The sequence below is a fragment of the Vicia villosa genome, unplaced genomic scaffold (genome assembly GCF_029867415.1).
Source record: "Vicia villosa cultivar HV-30 ecotype Madison, WI unplaced genomic scaffold, Vvil1.0 ctg.000442F_1_1_1, whole genome shotgun sequence".
Taxonomy (NCBI): Eukaryota; Viridiplantae; Streptophyta; class Magnoliopsida; order Fabales; family Fabaceae; genus Vicia; species Vicia villosa.
The window spans coordinates 212,864-232,568 of NW_026705210.1; the positions used below are offsets into that span (position 1 = coordinate 212,864).

At 36.2% G+C, this 19,705-nt stretch overlaps 1 long non-coding RNA gene across 1 annotated transcript; it reads left to right on the forward strand.

Annotated features, from left to right (window-relative positions):
- The first annotated feature begins 17,470 nt into the window (after positions 1 to 17,470).
- LOC131628315 (uncharacterized) lies at positions 17,471 to 19,414 on the forward strand. The gene is made up of 2 exons (XR_009291747.1): positions 17,471 to 17,597; positions 19,216 to 19,414. It is a non-coding gene; the product is annotated as an uncharacterized LOC131628315 (long non-coding RNA).
- Positions 19,415 to 19,705: the final 291 nt, after the last annotated feature.

The window sequence follows — 19,705 nt, forward strand, 5'->3', positions numbered from 1 at the left end:
GACGTGTTTGCCTGGTCCTACCAAGACATGCCTGGGTTGGATACCAATATTGTTCAGCATTACTTGCCATTGAAGCCAGAATGTCCGCCAGTTAAGCAGAAATTGCGAAGGACTCACCCTGATATGGCTAACAAGATCAAAGTGGAAGTTCAAAAGCAACTCGACGCAGGTTTTCTTGTCACTTCTGTGTATCCTCAATGGTTGGCCAACATAGTGCCAGTTCCGAAGAAAGATGGCAAAGTCAGAATGTGTGTTGACTACCGTGACTTGAACAAGGCCAGTCCAAAAGATAACTTTCCATTACCGCATATTGACATGCTGGTTGATAGCACCGCTAAGTTCAACGTCTTTTCCTTCATGGACGGGTTCTCCGGTTATAATCAGATCAAGATGGCTCCCGAAGACATGGAGAAGACATCTTTCATTACCCCATGGGGTACCTTTTGCTACAAAGTGATGCCGTTTGGATTAAAGAATGCAGGCGCAACTTACCAAAGGGCAATGACTACTCTCTTCCATGACATGATGCATAAAGAAATTGAAGTATATGTGGACGACATGATAGCCAAGTCCAGCACAGAAGAAGAACATATTGAATACCTTTTGAAGTTGTTTCAACGACTAAGGAAATATCAGCTTCGCTTGAATCCTAACAAATGTACTTTTGGGGTTAGATCTGGAAAACTTTTGGGTTTCAGTGTCAGCCAAAGAGGTATCGAAGTAGATCCCGACAAAGTCAGAGCTATTCAAGAGATGCCTACACCAAAAACTGAAAAGCAAGTAAGAGGATTTCTCGGACGATTGAACTATATCTCCAGATTTATCTCTCAAATGACTGCTACTTGTGGGCCAATTTTCAAGCTTCTCCGCAAAGATCAGGGGGTTGTATGGACTGAAGATTGCCAAAAAGCGTTTGACAGTATCAAGGAATACCTGTTAGAACCACCAATATTGATTCCTCCGGTTGAAGGAAGACCATTAATCATGTACCTTACTGTGTTGGAAGAATCCATGGGTTGTATGCTTGGACAGCAAGATGAAACCGGTAAGAAGGAGCATGCCATCTATTACTTGAGTAAGAAATTCACAGACTGTGAGTCTCGTTACTCCATGCTCGAAAAAACATGTTGTGCTTTGGCTTGGGCTTCAAAACGTCTCCGCCAGTACATGATCAACAATACTACTTGGTTAATCTCCAAAATGGATCCGATCAAGTATGTCTTTGAAAAGCCTGCCTTAACAGGAAGGATTGCCCGATGGCAAATGCTGTTATCCGAATATGACATTGAATACCGTGCTCAAAAAGCGGTCAAAGGAAGCATTCTCGCCGATCACTTGGCGCATCAACCAATTAATGAATATCAATCTCTCAAGTTTGACTTTCCTGATGAAGATGTCTTGTACTTGAAGATGAAAGATTGTGACGAACCATTACCTGAAGAAGGTCCTGAGCCTGGATCAAGATGGGGCCTAATTTTCGATGGAGCAGTAAACGCTTTTGGCAATGGAATTGGGGCAATCATCACCACTCCCAAGGGTACTCATATCCCATTCTCCGCCAGATTACTATTTGATTGCACCAACAACATCGCAGAATATGAAGCTTGTATCATGGGTCTCGAAGAAGCCATTGATTTAAGGATCAAGATCCTAGACATATATGGAGATTCAGCCCTCGTGATCAACTAAATCAAAGACAAATGGGAAACTTACCACCCCGGCTTGATTCCTTACAGAGATTATGCAAGACGTCTGTTGACCTTCTTCAACAAGGTTGAATTGCATCATATACCTCGAGATCAGAATCGAATGGCAGACGCTTTAGCTACTCTATCTTCCATGTTCAAAGTCAATCACTGGAATGATATGCCTACAGTCAGAATCACGCGCCTTGAAAGGCCCGCCTAGGTGTTTGCAACTGGAGCAGTCATCGATGATAAACCGTGGTTCCACGACATCAAACGCTTCCTTCAAACTCAAGAGTACCCGCTTGGGGCATCAAACAAAGATAAGAAAACTCTAAGGAGACTCTCTGGCAGTTTCTTCCTGAACGGAGATGTGCTATACAAAAGAAACTTCGACATGGTTTTGCTCAGATGCGTGGACAGACACGAAGCAGACATGTTAATGCATGAAGTGCATGAAGGGTCTTTTGGAACTCATTCAAACGGGCATGCAATGTCCAAAAAGATCTTAAGAGCGGGTTACTATTGGTTGACAATGGAATCTGATTGTTATAAACACGTGAAGAGATGTCACAAGTGCCAGATCTATGCAGATAAGATCCATGTGCCACCGACTCTACTCAACGTTCTATCATCTCCGTGGCCTTTCTCCATGTGGGGTATCGACATGATTGGAATGATCGAACCGAAAGCTTCAAACGGTCATCGTTTCATCTTAGTGGCAATTGATTACTTCACCAAATGGGTCGAAGCAGCATCTTATGCCAATGTTACAAGACAAGTGGTTGTGAGGTTCATCAAGAACAACATCATTTGCCGATATGGTGTTCCCAGCAAGATCATTACTGACAATGGTTCAAATTTGAACAACAAGATGATGAAAGAACTGTGTGAGGAATTCAAGATTGAGCATCATAACTCTTCTCCTTACAGACCAAAAATGAACGGCGCCGTCGAAGCCGCCAACAAGAACATCAAGAAGATCGTCCAGAAAATGGTCGTCACTTATAAAGACTGGCACGAAATGCTGCCATTTGCTTTACATGGGTACCGTACTTCAGTGCGTACTTCAACAGGGGCAACTCCCTTTTCTCTAGTATACGGCATGGAAGCTGTGCTCCCCGTAGAAGTTGAAATCCCATCAATGAGAGTCCTCATGGAGACTAAGTTATCAGAGGCTGAATGGTGTCAAAGCAGATACGATCAGTTAAACTTAATCGAAGAAAAACGTATGACTGCTCTATGCCATGGACAGTTATACCAAGCAAGGATGAAACAAGCTTTCAACAAAAAGGTTCGACCTCGTGAATTTCGAGAAGGCGACCTCGTGCTTAAAAAGATCTTGTCTTTTCAACCAGATTCTAGGGGCAAATGGTCTCCAAATTACGAAGGCCCGTATGTTGTCAAAAGAACATTTTCTGGCGGCGCCATGACTCTTGCAACCATGGATGGTGATGAACTCCCACATCCTGTGAATGCTGATGCAGTCAAGAAATACTTTGTCTAAAAAAACACAAAAGAACAGCTCGGTAAGTCGAAAACCCGCAAAGGGCGACTTAGGCAAAAATGAGCGTCTCGGTGGACTGAAAACCCGAAAGGGCGGTCCAGGCAAAAATTAGAGACAATAAAAAAAATATATATAAAAATATCCTGGTAGATTGAAAACCTGAAAGGGCAATCTAGGCAAAACTAGGGATTCATGACAAAGTAACTGCATCAGTCCGTACTTCGTCACCTGAGGAGTCTTTCTCATCAAAGGATCTTCAATCAAATCATCGCCAATCTGAAGCGACAAGCACAGTTGTAACTCAAAGTTGTTAGAGGGAATAGTGGTTATTGCTTTCAATGTAGCCTTTTCCGCATAATTACCATTTCCAACTTTTGTAAATACTCCATGGAATCACGCCTTTAGCTGATTTCCATCCTATTAAATAAATTTGAGCCTTGTGCCCATTTGTTTGCAATCTCTAATTTCTTTTAGCTTGCAAAATGACGCTTTAATTGTGTTATTCACTTTTGAAAAAAAGAAAAAAATAAGTTTTAAATGAATTTACTTCACTTTTCTTTTTCAAAATAAAAGCGAAATTTTCCTTTGAGTTATGAACAACAGAAGGAACATCAGCAGTCGTCTCCATAGGATGAACAAAAGGATTCTCCCTGGAAAAATTGTTGAGACAACGGTATTCTTGTCCCAGAAAAGAATTCTTGAAGCAATTATCCCTCGAGGTAAAGAAGCTCTTCTATCCCCAGTGAAGAAGCTCTTTTATCCCCAGTGACGAAGATTTTCCATCTCCAGTGAAGAGGTTCTTCCATCTCAATGAGAAAAGATGTTTATCTTCCCCAAAGAAGTTTAAAACATGCAACACCATTCATCACCTGTGTTATCTACACCGTGTTGAAGAACATTTGCCAAGTATTTGGTTGTATTGCGACGTCGGTCCTTCTCCAGTATATACTTCATTGTCTGTCAGTCTCGTCAGCATGCATGCTACATTCATGACATTCATCATTCATACACATTTGCATCATTTATGCATTCTTGCATTTTTCAATACTCATTTGTTCAGGATATATCTATCCCAAAAAAAAGAAAAAAAGAAAAGCAAAAAAAAGGGAAGCAGATATGGGCGTGTCATCTCTCCAGTAGGTTGTCACCCATAAGCAGAAAGAATATCTTTTGTTTCTCCAGTTCCCCACTGAGATCATTCCTCGTGGAAGAAGGTTTCTTTAGTTTTCTCCTCTCAAAACAAAGGAGAAAATACCCATTCGAGTTCATCCCTCATGGGTACAAAGTCTTGTTTGACTGTTTCTTTCCAATTCATTCATGGATAGAACCTTGTCTTTACCAGAGATTCAAGTTCCGATTCCTCAAATAGAGTCGTGAAAAAAAGACAATAAGCAATAGTCTCATCATCCGAGCAGCTTGTGTCTCTTTCAAAAGCTTTTTCCTCTCAAGGAAATCAATCATGAAGACCATTTGACAATCAGGGCCTTATTACTGTTCACAAGGCTGAATATCCAGTAATTTCCCTAGCAAAGTCTCCAAGATCATTTTATCACTCGGCTGATAATTGATCATGTCTTCAAAACCACTATCACGAGGCTGGTAGTCGGTAACCCTTTTGTTCTGGTTATATTATTAACATGTCTATCACAATGCTGATAGTCGGTAATATTAACCGAATCTTTGAAACTCTTTTTACCTTGTCAAGTTTATCACCATGCTGATAGTCGGTAACACAGTTTCATACCTTTCACCTTCGCATTATTAAACAAGTCTATCCCTGTGCTGATAGTCGGTAATGTCGATAGGTAAGCTTTTCTTACAAAGCTATCATTCCCCGGTGAAGCATACACTTGCCTTCCTGGAAAAAAACGGATTCTCTTCCTAGAACGGATTGAGACATCCTTCCTAACCTCTTTTCCCCAGCGGAGTCAGTTTTGATATTCCTTCGGTAAAGATATCATTGCATCATTCGCAATTTTGGTATCTTAGGTCCAAAATTCGCGTCTTCTGATATTTAAGTCTCTTCCACCCTATCAAAACGAAGATTTTCAATCTTCATGTCTCAGGTTGAAGAAACTTAAATAGGGGCATCTGTCATACCCCAATTTTTGACCTAAGATACCACCTCATATCATTGCATATGCATCATTTGCATCTCTAACAAACTGCATAGCTTGTGTTTGCTACTTGTGCTCAGCAGGGTTTAAACAAGAGATCACTCATCAGTACAAGTAACAATCAATTAGGGTTTTGTTCTCCCTTCATCTCAAATGAATCATCTTCATCAACAATCAACATTTGGTCCTCAGAAATTCATTTTAACAAGCTCAAAGGCTCTGAATCGACTGAATTAGGGTTTTGACTGAAGATAGCATACTCTTGACTTTTGCTTAGGATTTGACCCAATGACTTGGGACAAGACCTCAAGACCCCAAGTACCTCATTTTGACCTAATCCATTAGCTCAAGACATCTCCTACACAAAGATTGATCAGACAAATCCTCAGATTAGGGTTTTGAACTATCAGGGACCAAAATCAGGGATCACATTTGGGAAACCCTAAAAATCCCCAGGAAGTCAATCAAATAATCCCTATGACAACATCCAATGGAAATTACATTTCAATTCAAGATCCACAGTCATCAATTTCATCAGGTCGACAATTAGGGTTTTTGACCTAACTCACTGAACAACTGACCTTTTAATCAGGACATGGTGCCATAACTCAAACCATGGCTCAATATCCTCTAATACCTCAATGTGATTTATTCATACCATCCATTTGGTAAGGATAGCCTGTTTCATTTGAAATCTCCAGAAACGCGATTCGACTGAAAAAGTCAACTGTACAAGAACACCATTGACTTTTGAGGAATTTTGGTCAACCATGACTTTTGAAGTTTTAAATCATCAATATATGAAGTATGAAGTCATTTGATCAAGAAAAATCAAGAAAATTAATCAAGAATCAAAAAGTCAAAAGTTTGACTTTCATACTTAGAAAAATTTTCTAAGTGTTTTTCATGGTTTTTTCCAAACTTTGAAAGGGAATTTCTCAAAATTTCACCTACAAACTGAAAAAAACTTCCAACATGAAAGTTGTAGATTTTGATCCAATAAACAACTTTGACACATATAATTTTTTTCCATAAGATCAACCATTTAAGAGATATGGAGCTTCAAAGTTGGCATCTTTTGAAAAATTCACTTAAAATCTCATTTTCTTCAAAGTTCATGGATCTTTTTCACCCATTTCCTTAAAGGTCTTGAAGGAACTTTCAACTAGGGTTTTGAAGTGTGTAACATGATCTTTCCAAAATGTCCAAGAGCATGAAAAAATATGGAGCATAGCTATGGTTTTGAATTTTGACATTAGAGGTCATTAAGCATGAAATTTCAAGCCATTTTCACTAAGTTTCTATACTATATGGCCAATGATCCAAGTGATGACACACCAAAGCAATGATTGAATGATATTTTTTTGGTTTAAGATCAGATAGGAAAGAGATAAGAAGCTTGGCCAAAATAACCATGGTTTAGTTACTTTTAACCATTGCATTAAATGTGAAAGATTCCTTTCTATCCCTTAAGCCAAATCATCACTTCTTGAAGCAAGTTGCAAAGCTCTGAGTTCAGACTCTTTGGCCTATAAATAGAGGTCCAAACTTCATTGCAAATCACACCAAAACCTCACAATTATAGGTTTTCTCTCTTCTTTCTTGAATTACAAGTCATGTGTTTCAAAGTGAGGTAGAAAACTCAACCTCCAAACCTTGCAAGTTCTGAACAAAGTGATGCTTCCCACAACTTCTAAATGTCATATATGATGTGTCTGAATCACTCATACACCCCAAAACACCTGAAAAATCAAAATCATCATCTCACCTCCAAATATGCATAACATGAGACTTATCATGCCAATTTTTGTTCAGGCTCAATTCTGTCCAAACTACCACTTCTAACATCATCCATACATCACATATGAACTATCCAAGCACTCACATATGATCTGTAACCTCATAATCACCAAGCTTGATTCATACTTGAAGCAACTGCAGATCGGGTACTATGGCCATGCTCAGGTGAATTCAAACTGCTCTAAGCATCCAAACATGTTCCATAAGGTCCACTGAAGGTGTTCAGATCAAGAAATAACAACTGGAACTCCTCTACTGCAAAATTCGATCTCCAGCTTTGGCATTTTTGAGGTAAGTGCCTATCAACTTCAAACTCATACATACATGCATCATAAATGAAAAACTGATTTACCATCTTGTTTCTGCACTATCACTGATCAATAGCCCTCAATCAATTTCATAATTCATCAACTATACACAATTTCAGAGTGAATTATAGAATTAGGGTTCTTCGTGTTCATCAGAGAATCAATGGCCCTAGAGTGAAAATAAATGGAATTAAATGGTACCATCATGTTCCTCGTCCAAAATCGAGCAAGTTAGGCTATTCACTTGATCCAAACAATCCAGTTTTCAGATTTTTCAAATTCAGATAGGGTTTGTGTTCTTGGCGCCTTTTTTTGAAATTGATTTTACAAACTTGATTCAAAATATATTCAACTCGTTGCAAATGATTATCAGACCACGCGCGTGGTCCAGTTGGTTAAACTTTTGAGTAGTAACCTTAAGGTCACGAGTTCAACACTCATGGGGGCCAAAACCATCTTTTTATCACTTGTTTTTTTTCAATTTTTTACACAACTTCAATTAATTAATTAACACATCAAATTAATTCATTTTTCATTCATTTTTTGTACACTCTTTATTTAACACATATATTTTATGAATATCAAAAAAAATCACAAAAAAAGATTTATTTAATATGTTTTTAATTAGGTTTAAAATGATACATTTTTAAGTGTTTTTAATTACTTTAAATATTGTTTTTCATTTAATTTTTAACCTAATCACTTGTAAATATTTTTTGTGATCAAACCCTAATCATTTAGGTCTTAATTAAGCATTAAAATTTGTTTTAACTTAATTAAGTTGACTTTTGTCAAATTCAAATCGTTTTAAGACGAGCGATCGCGATTCTTTTTCAAAATGATAAACCACTTCTTTTTTGATTAAATCTTTTTAATTGATCAATTGATTTTCAAAACGAAGTGGGGCCTCTCGAATATTAGAGAGTGTAAGTCCCATTTCTTTTCTTTTTGTACAGTTTTCAAAACAATAAAACTTCAAAACAAAAATCTTTTCAAAACAATTTTCAAATCATTTTCAAACAATTTTCAAAACAACAAAACTCCAAAGAAACAAAACTTTTAAAATATACCATGGGCCTCCATGTAGGTATAAGTCCCAAGCCCTTTTGTACATACCCATTCCTGTACATGAAATTAGGTATTTCATTGTACGCCTTTTGTACATATCTCAATCTGTTTTTTTTAACTTTGAGTAACAAACCAAAAATGAAGGTTTTTCTTTAAATCTTCCCAAAAATACCATGGGCCTCCATGTAGGTATAAGCCCCAAGCCCCTTGTAAATACCTGTTTACATAGCTTTGAATAAACTCAAGTGGACTTCTCCCCGAGTGTGAGTCCCGAGCCCTGTGTATACAAATGGATCATGCTTACAGGTATATTTCCTTCATAAACTCCATTATATACACACACTCTGTCATATATATATAATTGTTCATAACTGTTCATATTTGTTCATGTACTTGTTCATGTTTGTTCGTACTTGTTCATATGTGTGATATGTGTGCTTGTTCAACTTAGTACAACACTAGGTTCCCCATAGCCTCCTATTGGGCTTCGTGCAAAGAATCTCCCTAGTTTAGGTTAGGACATAGAGTATGGTTTCCCGGTGAAATCGCTCTAAGAGCTCAAACCAACTATACCATGCCTCCCCTTGGGCTTTGTACAAACGAGTGTCCCTCCCATAGCCTCCTCTTGGGCTTACAATGCAAGGACCCTGGATTGTCCCTCCCATAGCCTCCTCTTGGGCTTACAATGCAAGGACCCTCGGATAGCCTCCTCTTGGGCTTCGTACAAGGACCCACGGGCTTCTTATAAGCATCCCCCAATATCCAAACACAAATACCCTAGGAGATTAGACATTTATCATCTCTATGATAGGAGTATCTCTTCTATATCATCACAAACAATCAATCAATCAATAAATCAAACTTTTTTGCCACAAGGCTGGCTAATCAATCAAACTGTTTTACCACCGTACTGGATGATTAATCAAAGTTTTTGTCACAAGGCTGACTTCATTGAAACTTTTGCCACAAGGCTGGCTGATTAATCAAAGTTTTTGTCACAAGGCTGACTTCATTGAAACTTTTGCCACAAGGCTGGTTAAACAAACAAAAACATCTTTATCATTCTAAGCACCCTAAGTGGCATGGCCCCGGGCTTATAATGAAAAGATTTTCAAGCAAAAAACAAACAGATGTATGTGATGATATAGATTAGATACATCTAGCATTTAGACGACATTTGTCTATTTTCCTTTGCTTCCACTAGCATAAGTGGGAACTACGATTGCTCTGACTTTCTCAACATCCCTTTGAGAATACGTAGGCACAAGGTCGATCCTTGGCGAGCAAAACAAAACCAAAAAAACCATTCAAACCTTAGCACCCGTAGACCCCGAGCTACAGATGCTCTGATTCCCTCTAAGGGATATGTATGCAGAGGATCGCGATGATCTTTGCGAGCATAATCAAACAAACACCTTAGGTCCCACCTATTTCAACAAGAACCTCTCAATAACATGGAATGAAAAGCAAAGCAAAGAAACCTATAGAGTACTATAGATACGTTGGGTGCTAATACCTTCCCTTCGTATAACCAACCCTCTTACCCAAGATCTCTCCCCCCACTTTTAGGTTATTGCAGCTTTTTTCCTTTTCCTCCTTTGGAAATAATAAAAAGTTTGGTTGAAACAAAGAAAAATCATTTTTTTATGAGCACTTGAGCCCAAAGAAGGCATCAGGTGTCTCATCCCACAAAAAAGAGGAACAAAACGATTTTTCGCCCGCGACAGGTGCAAATAGTGGTATCAGAACCGTGGTTCACCTTGGTGGGAGAGCAGGAGCTGGATCCAGTGTTGGATTTTATTATAGAGTCTGGAGATTCACACTTGTGGAGGAGAATGTTGGGTGCAAGTGTGAGTGGTTAAAGACCATATTATCTATGATAAGAGAGATGACTTATTTACCTAACACCTTAAGATTTTGGGTTGAGATGTGGCGTCTCTCTCTCTCTCTCTCTCTCTCTCGTGGTCCTGGAACATTGGTGCTCCCGACTCTTCTGGACTCCCCAACAGTGTGTCACCCGCATCACTAGCCTTGATCCACACTAGGATCCACTCCATCTCTCTTATAAACCCCAACATTTTCTCCATTCCTAGTCTGTGTGGGACTTTAGCAAAACTTTCACACTTAAAACCTAACAACTTGTATCAGAGCCTAGTTCTGATCAAGGGAGGAAGGAAGAGTCATAAAAAGTTTGATCAATGAAAAAGGCAGAGTAACAAAAATACTGATCAAGAGGGGAAGAAGACAAAAATATTAAAGAGTAATTATTTTACAAATGTGGCTAATCATTATAATTATAATGATTGCTTTGAAGATGAAATTGGAGATAAAATGGATATATGTGAGACTTTGGATGAAGGGAGGATTTGTTTGGTTAAATAGTATATTCATCCAAGTCCCACATCGGATAGTAAGAAGAAAATATAATTTGAATGTTAATATAAATAGAGACAGTTAGTTTGAGTTTTAACACAACATTAAAATGTAGTCTTTTTGGGTGTATTAAGGATTTAGGTAGTTGTGTGTCTAGAAAAGGTTTTCAATTTTTACGTTAAAAAATAGTTTGTTGAAAGAGTTTTCTATTTTTCCGTTCAAAAGTTGCAATTGAGAGAAGTTCCGTAATTTTTTCAATGTAAAACTAGAAGTTGAATTATAATTTTTGAATTTTTTTTTTGTATTTTTTTTGCCTATTTTCTTCTTTTATGGGTATGCTTCCGTGTGCACAAAAAATTGGTTTTTTGATATTTTCCCAACAACAAAAAATTAGGGGTGCGATATAAGCGGTAAGAATACGTGCCAAATTTTTTTGTTTTGCATACATAATTTTTCACGCAAGAGAGACAATTTTTGAATACCTTATTTTTGTCAAGGTGAAAAATTGGAGGTGTGATATAAGTGAGGTGATAGGACAAAATCTCAAGATTGATTAATCTTTAAAAAAAGCAAGGGAAGAAGTTATCATTAAATCGTATTTGGAAGAGAATCAATACTTGGAGATGTCAGTCGTTATCAAAAGCAGAGAAAGAAGTTATGATTAAATTTGTTCTATAAGCACTGCCGACATATATCATGAGTATATTTATTATTCCGGATACAGTGGTCAATGACATTAAGAAAATGTTGAATTATTTCTCGGGGGGGTAATAATAGAAATGGTATAAGGTGGATGTCATGGGATAAACTATCTTGTACTAAGAAGGAATGTGTATTAGGTTTCCGAGATTTTAGAGTCTTTAACATGGCTATAGTTGCCATACAGGGTTGGTACCTTTTGACAAAACCTCAAGATCTTGTATCTAGAGTCTTTAAAGAAAGGTATTATCCTAGAACCTCTTTCTTTGGTGTTAGTCTTGGCTATAATCCAAATTTTGTAGGGAGGAGTATTTGGAGAGCAAGGGAGGTCCTAACTTTAGGGTGCAGATGGAGTATAAGGAATGAAAGTCATATCATGGTAATGAACGAACCTTTGCTTCGGGGGAATAGAGAGGAGGTGTTAAAGTGGTTCCTAAAATAAAGGTGCATATAATATTAACGTTAAAAATCTCATGTTGCCTAATGTTAAACAATGGAACATACGGGTGTTACGTAATTTGTTTGATTATGTAGTTGTGAATGATATGTTGCCGGTCCTGTTGTTGGAGGATTTCGAAGAAGATAGTTTGATTTGGAAGGAGGAGCAAAATGGTAACTATAGTATTCATTCTGGGTACATAATTTGGAGGAGGTCCCAAATGCAATACTTTAATGAGAGATTAGGGTTGTAGACTGCAATTAAGAACTATGATGAAAACTTGAGATTTTAGATTCTAGAATCTGTAACGTTTAACTATATAATTTGATCATTGGGTTTGCTTATTGTTTTTCTTAACTAGCCATTTGGATTGGAGTATTCTATAAGATTAAAATTTTCAACATTGATGACACACCTACTTGAATTTCTTGTTTGGCAGGTTGAGGAGCCTTGCTTTGTAGGTATATATGAAAGATGTACCCATATTTCTATTGTTAGGGTATGTTTGGATTGATGGAATTGGATGGAGTGGAGTAGTATGAGATGGAATAAAGTGTAATTTCATTGTTTGGATAAGTTAAAATTGGATGGACTGGAGCAGAATGTGGTGGTATGGATTTCATTCCATTATACCACTTACCTCCATATTTCTTCCCCTATGATTTTGGCGGAATGAAAATCTTACCATATTCCTTCCTAAAATATACAAACGACGGAGTGGAGTCTTCATTTTGCTCTGCTCAATTTTGCTCTATTTCATTCTGATCCGTTCATTTTAGGAAACAATAATGAAAAACAGTAGGAAATTGTGAAGTGTTGGATCACGCTCCAATTTGGCTTACGGGTAGTGTCTTAAATTGGGGGCCAAGGCCTTTTAAATTTTTTTTGCTTGGTTAGGTCATCCCAGCTTCATTTCGTTCATCCAAGACAGTTTTAATTCTTACCCAATACAAGGCAACAAGCTTGAGATTTTTTATGGAAAGCTTAAGAGACTTAAAGTCAGGTTGGAATTGCAAAATCGTGAAGTATTTGGAAGACAAGATTTGGGCTATGAGGAAGCAGTTTTGGATCTTAAAGCCTTAGATGATTCTATGGTAGGTAACTTTGAACCTGTCTTAGTTTGCTTTCTAGAAAAAGGTCCAATGCCCAATCTATTGTGTGGGAACAATTGCACCGCAGAAAATCGATGATCCGACAAAAATCTAGATGCACTTTGTTAAAAAAAGGTGATTGTAATTCAAATTTATTTCATTCCTTTTTGAAGACGAGACAAAGGTAAAATTGTATCTCAACTTTACGTGTAGAAGACTTCATAGTTGAATATGTTGAGGGGATCAGAGCATCAGTATTTGATCACTTTAATGACAGGTTTCAAGAGCCAATTCAAGCGAGACCTAGGATGGACGGAATTAGTTTTAATAAGTTGTCTATGGAAGATAATTTAACTCTGGAAGGTCCTTTTTCTATCCTTGATATAAGAGAAGTCATTTGGAATTTTGCCAGGGATAAAAGTCCCGGTCCTGACAGTTTCCTAATGGACTTCTATAAAGCATATTGGGACATCATGTGAGTTATTTGATTGTGTTAATGATTTAGTGTTTGCAGGTTATAACTCAAAGGCGGTAGTTTCTTCTTTTCTTGGGTTCATTCCAAAAAGGTCTTCTCCTTTGATTCTTGATAAATTCATATCGATTTTCCTTGTGGAAAGTGTTTGCCGTATTATATCCAAACTTCTGGAGATTAAAAATTTTCATTGGTAAACTTATATCTGATTCCCAATTTGCTTTCATCCCAAACCAACATATGCTAGATGGGGTATTAGTGGTTAATGAACTGGTATCTTTTGCTCAAAGAAACAAGAAACAATTGTTCCTTTTCAAAGTCGATTTTGAAAAGGCTTACGATTCCGTCTCTTGGGATTATTTGTTTTCAGTTCTGAAGCAGATGAATTTTGGAGAGAGGTGGATCAAATGAATGCAGTCCTGTGTGTGTGTGTGTTCTAGCTCTTTTTCGGTTCTCTTCAACGGAAGCCCAACAAAGAATTTTCGAGCATCTATAGGCCTTCGACAAGGGGATCATCTTTCCCTATTTTTGTTCATTATTGCTGCAGAGGGGCTTGCATGGCTTTTCAAATATGCTATTTCTCAATTTTTGTATCATCCTTTCACGGTAGCTGAAAATCTGAGTTTTGACATTCAACAATTCTCTGATGATACTATTATATTTGGTCTCACTACAACAAATAATGCTTTTCATGAAGAATCTTTCACGTCATCCAGGAAAAAATCGAGATTTTATTCCAAGGCGCACCATATATATATATATATATATATATATATATATATATATATATATATATATATATATATATATATATATATATAACAACTTGTTGCCTCGGTCTTTATAAAAACCGTGGTTATATACCATTCAGGACATGCTTCGAATCCTAACTGATGCACTTTATGTTTTTATTTGTTATCAACTGTAAAAAATGATTTAACCATTCAGTTTCTTTGGTAACCTGAGGGATAAAATAATCAAATTTTACTATAAAACACTTGCTGAACATATTTTACCCTAATGTTATCTTATTTGTAGCCGCCCGACCTTCGATTGCATCATTTTTTTAGGATGGATTGCAAAACTGGAAAAAAATGTTCTTCTACCTTGAACACAATATTTTTACAGCTTTTGCAATCTATCTCAAACAATGGTGTTGATGTTTTCGTTGTTGTTGTTGAAGGTTTTGAACAACTATAATTTATTCCTAAAAGCCTTTACTGATGGATTGAAAGTGGTGAATAAACATTTTCCAATTTTTGTAACAAAGACCTAATTAGAAGTTGGATGCATTCTAAGCATGAAAATTGTATACGCTGGTAAAAAAAGTGATAATGATAGCATCAACAATCAATCTTGGTGAATGCAGGTCTGACATTCAAGTGCAGATCTCTAGCGTCTTTTATGGGACCTGCACATGTTGTAGTTTTAATATTCTGGGTAAACAATATTGATATTCTGGGTAAACAATCTTGACATTCTGCGAAGATTTATTGCATACAATGTATTTTGATATTATGGGTAAACATTGTAATCATTAAAAAAATACTCTAACCCCTTGGTTTTGTGTTAAAACTGAGGGGTTAGAGTAAAATAATTTTTTTTTTACAAAAATGGTTGCATTGTTTACCCAGAATATTAAAAATACATTATATGTAACAAATATTGTATGGGACCTGCACATGCTGTAATTTTAATATTCTGGGTAAACAATTTGATATTCTATGAAGATTTGTTTCATACAATATATTTTTAATATTCTTGGTAAACAATGTAACCTTTTTTGTAAAAAAAATATTTTACTCTAGCCCTTCGGTTCTTTTAAAAATCAAGATGATAGTTAAGTGTTTTTTTTCACTATTTTCAATCAACAGCCTTAAACAAATCTTTGTCGTCCATTTAAAGGTTATCAACGCTCAAGAATCCACCATTAGTGATTCGCGTGAAACCTAAGGGACATCCATTATATAAGTTCTCTTACGATTTTGGAAATATAAATGAAACCTAAGGAAACTTGGAAAAGTTTTCTTCGATGGATTGCAAGAGCATAAAATCAACTAGATTCAAGGTTTGCTCTATTAAATTTTTATTTGTACCAAAAGTATTTTTGATTTTTGATTTTAATTATCTTACCCTTTTTTTCACCCTAATCAAATACACGCAAGATCCGTACATGAAAGAGTTTCCCAGAATATCAAGGAATTGAAGATCCAACATATGAACTTCACTGACAATTAATGTAATATTCTTTGTAAACACTGTAACGAGTTTTATTAAAAAATGTAATATTATAGTAAACACTATAACGAGATTAATTAGAAAACCCAATGACCCCTCGGTTTTTATGATAAAACGAGATAAAAAGGCGCTAGTTTTTGTAAATAATAAAAGTGCAGAAACGGGGGTTCGAACCCATGCCATAATAAACCTTTACCTCAGTGTTTTAAAAACCGAGGTAATAAGGCTTTACTTTTCATGACGCCATTCGTTACCTCGATTCTTTTGTTGAGATAAAATGCATTTCGCGTTCGACATTAGAATCATTTTTGTAGTAGTGTCAAGCTGATTGGGAAAATGTTTGGACTTTAAAAGTTATTCTTCATGGTTTTGAAGTGGCTTCTAATTTAAGAATAAACTTCCACAAAATCAAGATTATGGGCTTCAATTTAGAGCCAAATTTTTCGGAGGCGGCATCAGACTTTCTCTCTTGTTCAACAGCTTATCTCCCCTTCAATTTTCTAGGTATACCCATTGGTAATAATTTAAGAATGTGCAGTTCTTGGTCGACAATTATAGACAAAGTTTCCAGTCGCTTAGCAAGTTGGAAAAGCAAGTTTATTTCTTATGGAGGGCGTATTGTTCTTCTTAATGTGGTTCTTAATTACATTCCATTGTATTTATTCTCCTTTTACAAAGCTCCCAAGGTGATGATTCTCGAGTTAATCAAAATTCAGAGAGCTTTTTTATGGAAAGGAGAATAAAACAAGAGGCAGATCAATTAGTTGTCATGGTCATCAATTTATAAATCAAAAGCGGAAGGTGGGACGAGAATTAAACACTGTGGGTCCTTCAATGTTGCTTTACTCAGCAAATGGGCTTGGAGAATTATGGATAGGCGAAATTTTCAATGGTCACAACTCTTAGCCTTTAAGTATGGAGACATCAAAAGTCTGTTGCTTGACCCAACTAAACCTTTTGCAACTAGAAAATTATCTATTTGGTGGCGGGATATTCGGAGCATCGTGGCAACTTCGGGTATGGAAGAGCCTTGGTTTCAAAGAGAAATTTCTTATAAGCTTGGTTCAGGATCAAATATATATTTTTGGAGATTTAATTGGTTTGGTCCCCAACCTCTTAAGTACGTTTCCCCATCAATTCTTGAGTTGGTCAGTGACCAAAGGTTGATGGTTAACAATGCAGTTTCGTGGTCGTTAGGTGTTTCGTCTTGGAATTTTGGAATCAATTATGCATTTATGTCTGTAGATGTGTGTGATCAGGTACAGGAACTGCACAATATTTTGGAACAAGTTTCACATGTCCCTTTCATTGAAGATTTTGTTTTGTGTAACGCCCGGAAATTCGATTATTCGCTTACTTTAGACGTTTGGAGTATTTAGTGAAATTTTTGTATTTTTGGACGATTTAGTCGGTATTAGTTCGGGATAGCGGATTGACAATTAATCGAGATTTTTAATATATTTAGTATTAGAAATATTATTAGAGTGTCAGGTATTATTTTGGGAATTTTCAGAGAAAAGTAAATTAGACTGTAATATATGAGGTGATAAGTAAATAGGGAGTTTAATAAAATAAAAATTAATTGGGCTAAATGTTGTGTTGCCCATGTGAATTAGTTTAGCCCAAAGTAGGATTAGTGAGGTAATATCTTAGGTTTAGAAACAGTCAGTAACGGCATAACTTTAGAAGAGGAAGCAGTTAGCAGAGAATTGGGAGAAACCAGTGCACGTGAGATTTGCCTAGCAGAGGAATTTTTGGGGATTTTGATCGGGACGATTTAGAGCAACCTTCGATCCAAAGGTAAGGGTGGGATTCTTGCTCTATAAATAGGAACATGATGGATTGTATGTGGGGATTGGTTGTATGAAATTATCGTATGTATAAAATTGTTGTTTCGGAAATTAATGTTTTGGTAATTTTATCTGATTTGATACATATAATTCTATACTGATATTGGTATGATAGTCTGTCTATAGTGTCACTTTTTCGTTCGTCATTCATGTAGCGATGTTATATATGTCTGTATTGTTACCGTGTTCACTCATGTATAGTCACTTTGCTTCGCTGCCAATTGATATAATTCGTTAATACATGTGAAGTTAACACAAATCTGATGATATATACACATACTGTAGCAACTATTATATTTATAGGCATCAAAACTATATTGGCATGTAGCGGCCATATACCATGTAGCGGCAGTATATCAGTTGGATATATCATAGTTTATAATTGAGAATATCAAATTGTTAAATACTATAGCAGCACTTCTTATTAGCAAATTGGAATCATGTTTTCTAGGATATTGATAAGTCTGTATCAATATCTCAACATAGAATTTAAGTTTACTTTTATATATTATTATTATAATAATAATAAGAATAATAATAATTATAATAATAATAGTAATAATATAATATATTTGATATAATATTTTTAAGAGTTTTGAGTAAGAGATAATATTTAAATTATTTGGTCAAGTGAATTTCAATTCTGTTAGAGTTGTCAATAGGGTTGTCAGAGTCGCTTATGAGATGTTTAGAGTTAAATCTGATGAGCCGTAAAGATTAAAATTGAAGGTATTTGACCCTTTAGAGTTGTTTTATTATTACTTGAGTCAGACCATTAGCTAATTAGGCTCATAAGAGTTACCCTTGTATATAAAAGTTGTCAGTAGAGTATTTTTGGGCACTTTGGAGTTGTTGGGACTATTGTAGAATTTTTTAGAGTTCTTTCAGTAACAGAGTTATTCTTAAGAATTAGCAGATATAATTTGTTAAGTTTAAGACTTAGTAAAACTAAATTACAAAGTTAGTTTATAACTGAGATTAGATAATTGGCAGTGTCAATATACTTTAGGCGAGTCCGAAATTGATTCGGTAATCATAAATTAACGACGTTTTAGTGATGTTTTGACTTGTTGCGTATTTTGAAATATTGCGGACTTTATGATGTTGCAGGAAATTAAAGTGACGAGAAATCATCAATGATGATTGATATATTTTGGCGATGTAGGCGAATGCCTTATGCGACGTTGTTTTGTGATTGATTGTGGTTTGTTGCATGTCATAGTGTCTCATGAATTGCATGTATGTAGCGACGGCCTGGATTGGCAAAACAGCGACGAAGGCTTATGCCTGCTTTTGATGCCTCTTTTACCTGGCAATTGGCGATGGGGGCTGAAGCCCTGGGTACCACATGCATGATGCATTAGTCGTGTCTCATCCATTTGCTTTATTGCGATGTTGTGCGTGATTATGTGATTTTGATTTTTGAATTGTTTGTGATTGAAATTGAGACGTGAGATATATATTATGACTTGAACCGTAATATACTCTTTATCATGACTTTATTTATATTGTTTGATATCTCACCCTTTGCTTGTTTTCGCCGTTGCCTTTATACTGGTAACGTGCAGGTGATGCTAGTGAGTGAAGGATTAGCTGTCGCGAGTTGAGTCGGTTGTCGCTCTGATACGTAGCACTCGGGGGGATAAAACGATTGTTTTTATTATTGTTTTAATTGCTGAATTTTATTTAGTTTTGATTTAAATTGTAACTTAAAGTTACCGTGCAAAGATGCTACGACTTGATTTAAATATTTAGGAAGTTTGATGATTCCGCTGCGAAGTAAATTATTTGATGAGGTATTTTTGAGGATTAAATTAATGTTATGATTTGTCCGCTTTCGTTTAAGTGTTATGTATCTATGTGGAGGCGTAATTGCCGTAAGTGAATTAAATGACGAATGTGACATCCTATTTCATCGTATGAGTTTTTTTAAAAATACTCTGATTTTCTGTATAAATTATCGGGTAGATTTGGGGTGTTACATTAGTGGTATCAGAGCAGGTCGGTCTGTACGGCCAGTGTCGAGTCGTAGTTAGTTAACAATCGAGTATTGTTAAT